This window comes from Salvia hispanica, chromosome 2 (assembly GCF_023119035.1).
Source record: "Salvia hispanica cultivar TCC Black 2014 chromosome 2, UniMelb_Shisp_WGS_1.0, whole genome shotgun sequence".
NCBI lineage: Eukaryota > Viridiplantae > Streptophyta > Magnoliopsida > Lamiales > Lamiaceae > Salvia > Salvia hispanica.
In genome coordinates, this window is record NC_062966.1 from 33,727,063 (window position 1) to 33,733,823 (window position 6,761).

Sequence of the window (6,761 nt, forward strand, 5' to 3'; positions counted from 1 at the left end):
TTACCAAATATACTTCTTATAAGTGTATAATCCAAAATTTTAATTATATTTTTATATTAAATGCTTAACCTGTGGCTAATCCACAACCCACCCGGATCAGCCCGCATAACCCGCCAACCCGAATGGGTTAGCCCTTGTAGCCCGCTTTTGAATATGGGTTGCGATTTTCCAGCCTAACCCTATGATTTTACCAGATAATTCCGGTCGATCCATAGGTTTCGAGCTAGATTGACATCCATAGATGACATAATATTTTAGGAGATAATTGTATGTTAAATCATAGAGATTTACTCCTAGTACAGTACTATATTTTATACTCTTATTCCATACAAATAAAGAATTTTAATAATTTCGATTTGTCTTATAAAAATGGTCTAAAACAATTTTTGATAACTTTTTTTTAGTGAGATGGGCTCCATTCTTTACTACCATACTCTAATTATTTTTTCTTTATTTCTCTCTTTCTTTACTAATTACTATAGTATTGAAACTCATACGGTCCTAAATGTCTCTATTTTTATGTGACGAGGGAGCATATTTATGTGAGACACAAAACCTTTTCCAAAAATAAGAATGCGACATTTTTTGTGGGACAAATTAAAAATGAAAGTGTGAAATCTATTTTAGTATAGAGCCGTAGAGGGAGTATTTTATTTTTTCTCATTTCATACACCTCTACATTGTTCTCTTCTCTTACTTTACTCTTTTTTTTCATTTTAAGTGTTTATTACTCTCTCCGTCCTCGATTAAGATTCACACTTTGACCGGACACGAGTTTTAAGAAATGTAAAGAAAAGTTGGTTGAAAAAGTTAGTGGAACATGAGACCCATTTTTTATATTGGTTTTATAATAAAATGTGAGTGAATTGAGTTAGTGGAATGTGAGACCTACTTACTATTTATGGTAAAAATAAAGTGTGACTCTTAATTGGGGACGGACCGAAATAAAAAAGTGTGACTCTTAATCGGGGACGGAGGGAGTATCATTTTTTCAAAACCCGTGCAAAAACACAACTCCCTCAATCGCACTTTAGGAGTCCCGGTTTATCATTTTTTGGTGTTCCACTTTAAGAGTACTGGTTGGAATATTCCATGAATGACAATAGGCACCACATTCTAAGTTATTCTCTCTCTTACTTTACCATTTCTTCACTTTAACTATTTATTATCATTTTTACAAAACGAGTGTGCAAAAGTGACTGGACTCCTAATGGCGGACGGAGGGAGTATATAAAAGTAAGATTCACATTCCTCTATCTTTTTTCACCAATTTTTTTTTACATTTCTTAAAATCCGTGTCAAACTCAAATAACACTGCTAAAATGGAACATAAGGCGTATTTCATTTCCAATGCAACAAAAGGAGAAGAGTACAAGTTTAATTTGTGCCCGTCTAACAATGTAGAGAGTGGACATGGACGAATGTTGTGACAAGGAGTGCCATATGCTTTTAGAAACTCTAGTGAAAAATCATTTGTACTTGTTCTTTTTAAAACCAATTTTTTTTGTCAAATGACTTTTTTGTTAACTTTTTAGTTAGCGGACTTTCAGTCGTTCACAACTTAATTCAAGAGTCATAATCCAGTTTAGATCATTTCAAATAATTGGCAGTTTTATAAAATGAAAAAAACATTGTAACGTGGTCGGCAGGATTCGAACCTGCGCGGGCAAAGCCCACATGATTTCTAGTCATGCCCGATAACCACTCCGGCACGACCACTTGGATATTAATTATTGGCATTTAATAGTATATGGAGCATAGCATTTTTGAAACGTTTATTAGTGGGTCAGGCTTGGTTATCTAGCTTATTCATTTAGCTGGGCTTTTGCCTAGTGTTCTTGTTCAGTCAAATTAAAGTAATTAAGTTGGGCTTGATAATAAATTTGTTTCACATGCTCTTGCACACAACAAAAAATTAATTCATGAATAAATGATTCATTCAACTGGATTATGAATATCGACTTACTCCTCTGATTTAGAGATTCCCTGGGCCTTGTATCTTACTTAACAAACCACTTTATTTTAGATATTTGATATTTATTCATTATTTAAAGTTTCTGAAAGCTTAATTATTGCACCACTCAATCTAATTATTGTATCTAAACTTAATCAGCATGCATAGTTTTTAGTAGAGTTGCTATCAACCAAGATACAAAATACTTAGATTAATACATACCTCCCACTCATAGTAAGTCAAAGTTACGTATCCACATATATACACATGAAACCATATTAGACTTTAAGTTTAAATCAAATAGACCTTGATTCTTAAGTCAAAGAGAATAACAATATGTTATTTAATTTATTGGAAAATACACTATAAGAATTTTGGTCTATCTGGATATAAAAGAATAAATTCATATTCCAAGGCTTCAAACTAAACTGGGAGATAAAGGAAAAAATTGTTGTTATGGCGTCTTGGTACTTGAATACATTGCTAGAGCAAAACCTGGGAATCATAAGGGAAGAAGGAGGGTCTGAATATGGATCCTAAGTCTTTGTCAAAATTTGCTACATCACACTTTTTAATTGGGATTTGACTGTTGAGTATGGCGAACGTCTCACATGTATGTTCTCTTCATCTTGAGGATGTGTTGATTTGCTTTTGACTGCTTTATTGGTTTCTATTGTCGTTTGGATGTTTTATTTCCTTCCTCTTATCCTTCCTACTTTTGATTTATCATAACGTTGTGGGTCAAGGTAGATGTTAGAAACTTGTGGGGTGTTTTTGCTTTGGCTCTTGTATGTGTTTTTAATTTGTAAAAAAGTCTTGTTTGTTGCTCTGTTGAATCTTAATTTGCTCATTATTCTCGATAGTTTAAGTATTTTGCTTCTATATAAAAGCACATAAAAATAGCTAAAACAAAGCCTTTAATATCCTTAAATATATAGAAACTGCCAATCCTTGGAATAGTTTGAATTATTGATGAAGTTAAAAAAAGAACGCACTGTTAGATTATATAGTAAGGTCGAAATGCTTCCAATCCTCAGTAACTGTCCGAATTGAAACCCTCAACAGTTAGATCTAACAGAAACCACGACAATATTTTTTTTTCCTGAGGCGTCCAAATTTCATATCAACAATCACTAACTTTCATGTGATGGTCGAATCATAACTAACACCTTCAAGATTTCAACAACTTTTGTTTCATCTCATTTGGATTTACTTCCTAACAAAATACTATTCTACTGTCAAACTCACTCTTTCACATCTAAATATATCAAAAAAATGTTACTACTATAGCTAGTCTTGATTGATTGGTGTCACATTAATTCAATTATAGCCAGTGATCATTGGTTCAATATATTAATTTTATTGAACAACAGTCTTAACCCAAGAGTCCAAAAGGGAGAAACACAAGCAAGCAAACAAACAAATGGAGCAATAAAATGAGAGTTTTTTTTTTCTTGTTGGGTTGTGGGATAACAAGAGAAGAATTAAGTCGTTAGTTTCAAAGACAAAGGTGCTTTTCATCGATGAATTTGATGAAAATGAGGTCTTATATAAATGAATTTTAACACGATAAGCATGAGAGGATTCCAAGAAATCAAAATGTGTATTAGAGTGGATTGCAAGAAATGTGGGAAATATTCATGGGCAGGTTGTGGAAAGCACTTGACCTCACTTTATGCAAATATTGAAAAAGGGAAGCATTGTATGTGCAAAGATTGGCCTGGTGTGGCTATCCCACCACCAGATGATCAAGATCCACCATCATCATCATCATCATCATCTTCAACCACAAAAGGTACTCCATGTATCTTTGTATATTGATAATTTAATACTCCTATATTTGACCTTATCATGCATGTGAGCTTTGATGTAGAATATAGTGTCAGGTTAGGTACATGAGAGTATGAAAGGTAGGGGTCAGCTAAATAGGATCCTCTTCATCATTATTTTGGTCTTATTTTTATTTACAAAGGCATTATTCATTGAGGTTTAGTAATGAAAAAATAATAGTAGTAAAATCCTTTTACATAAAAAATGAGGAATTTAAAGGGAAATATTTTTTTTATCCCTTCAACACACGTGAAATCATTTTTAGCATATTGTACAGTACCAATCTTCTTAGTAAAATATAATTATAAAGTTTTAAATAATGTGTCTACACATGTTACACCTAGCCTAACCAATACATCACTAAAATTTAAGTCGAGTGAGCCTATTTATTACACTCTAGCTCTATATTTATTGCTCTTCTAACTCCTTTCAAGTTTTTGAAGTGTATAAATTAATGTCACGAGCCTCTTCATCAGAATTGTTTGCCCTTTTCTATAGAAAAATCGGTGTCATGTGCCTCAGATCACTAACAAAATTTCAACTAGTGTGTATGTGCGAATGTATAAATTATAGAATCATGAATTAAAGTATGGGGATTTTCAATCATTTATTGGCATACACCAATATTTGCTTCACAGCAATTTGGATGTTTGGTAACTAATGATGGCTTTCTATTTTTGGAAGTTATGAACTCCCAATAATTCAAGATCGTATGGTTCATTGAATTTCTTTCTTAAGCAACATCTGTCTTCATTCCGATTCCAAGTAAATTAAATTTTTTACCTTTTATTATTTGCATATTCTCCTTATTTAATTTGTGTTATCAATTATTGATTAATTAGCATCTATACATAAACGGTTAATATTTTGGGCCCAGTTTTCCACTCTAGCATATGTACAGAACAGAGCATCCAAAGTGTATGCTTATTAAATATTAAAAGAAAATTAAAAATAATATTAACCTTCCAACTAACAAATTAAATCTGAAAGATAATGCCGTTACAATCAGGCATTTAAGAAAGAAAATGACAGGATTATGTCCCCAAAAAAGTAAATATATTAATTGAAAGAAACCCCCCAACCAAATTGCTCCAATGGGCCATGTATATGGAGTATTTCTTTTTGGAGAGTTCAATTGAGACAAACATTATAAGGCGTAGGGAAGCAGGTATATAGTTAAAGCGCAATAATTGCGAAATGTATGCCTATTTTTATATCGAAAATGATTTATTAATATGATTTTTTATAATCAAAAATGTCTTACTATTTTAAAGTATCAAAAAAATTACAAATATGTATTCTATTTTAGCACCTATTTTATCAGTTCAAAACATAGCAATTTAATCTCAATCTTCGGCATACCACTTCTGGTAAATTAGAGCTTTAAAGTAGTTCTAGCTCAAATACACCCCAAAATCAAATATTTAAATTGCAATTTATCTTAATACTAGTATAATAAAAAAATATTTAAATTAATTTATCTCACCTTTGTTTGTCACTTGGCAGACGCAGAACCATCGGCAGCCTGAAGACTTCTCACGTTCCCAAGCTATGAATAATTGGATATATGTGTACGGTCACATTACGCCATTTGTATGATTAATTTATGTTTTCCCAAGTTTTTCATTTCAAAATAAATTATAATATTTGTGCACTATTGTGTTGGTGCGCAAACTGAGCTGGTCAATAGCCATTGACCAAGCAGCTTCTCATTTAATTTAAGATTTCATATCTGTATTATATATGGATTTAATTTTTGTTTGTATATGGTGCAGTGGGCCTTTTATTTATGTTTTAAATATAGTCATAATCAGTGGGGTTTGTGCTACTTTGGATTATCTTCTTCTGATATTTGTGCTCTCTTCTTCCCACACCCACTCTCTCGTTACGCCCTATTAAATTTACCGTTACCCATTTTTTGCTTATAATAATTTACACATGAAAATAAAGCAGTTTTTTCATAGATTTTTGTAGTTTTGTTGAGGCGTAGGGTGGCTAATTGATGATCATTAGAGCTGTGATTATGGTTTAGGGTGTAATTAATTAGTGGCTAAATTTAGCAAGTGGTGAGCAACCATTCATCCTATACGACAATTAGGCATTACTAATGTATCTCGTGTTCGCCCCATTATTCATCCTATTTCCTAGCTATATTCTCTTACATCAACGTGCTAATTAATTTTTTAGGAGGTTAATTGATTATTTTTATGATGTAATTGTATGTCTAGCTAGTTTGTACTATATACTAATAAGACACAACTTAAACACCTAATTAGTAAAATATGTCCGCGTTATAAGATGTGATGGATTTGACTGTGCTATCTTTTTAGTACTGTAGCATATCATTATGCATACACTACTTAATTAGTCATACCCAATTTTACTTAATGACTATCAATTATAAATTGGTTAGAAACTTAGAATTGTCCAATTGTTTAACAAAACGTTGCCATTCATGAGCCTGCACACAATACCCCCACTATAGAATACTCCTTCAATTCTTGTTAAATTTTTAAAGTTATAAATAAAACCTAATTTCTACTCTATTTGTTATGTTACTGACACATGTGAGTTTTTAATATGGAAACGACATTGTAGTGTTTTGTTGCTTTTGCAGCTAGTTTTAGCTATAAATGTATCTCATCTTTTATAAACTATGTTTATCTTTCACATAAATAAGCTTCTAACTCATCTTTTTTTTCAATTTGGGATCCATTACTTTCTTGTTTGTGTTTTGTGTTTTTAAGTAAATTAAATATATTTGTTGATGAAGTATATATAGTTTTATGGTGTAATTTATTCCAACAACCAGAAAATATTATGTTTGAACTTCGTATATAAAATGAAAACACGAGCATGAACGACAAATTTGAATTAAATTATACGAAATCATTAAATTATTCAATAAATGTACTCCGGTGTACATGATGGACTACATGAATGTATATTAATGCATCATGTATTACATTTATTTCGT

The 6,761-nt window shown here is 31.6% G+C and overlaps 1 long non-coding RNA gene and 1 other non-coding gene across 2 annotated transcripts; one reads left to right on the top strand and one right to left on the bottom strand.

The window, feature by feature from the left end:
• Nucleotides 1-1,637: 1,637 nt before the first annotated feature.
• Nucleotides 1,638-1,719, bottom strand: TRNAS-AGA. The gene has a single exon. It is a non-coding gene; the product is annotated as a tRNA-Ser (tRNA).
• A 1,729-nt stretch (nt 1,720-3,448) lies between these two features.
• LOC125203744 lies at nt 3,449-5,524 on the top strand. Its single transcript, XR_007173432.1, has 2 exons — nt 3,449-3,749; nt 5,291-5,524. It is a non-coding gene; the product is annotated as an uncharacterized LOC125203744 (long non-coding RNA).
• Nucleotides 5,525-6,761: the final 1,237 nt, after the last annotated feature.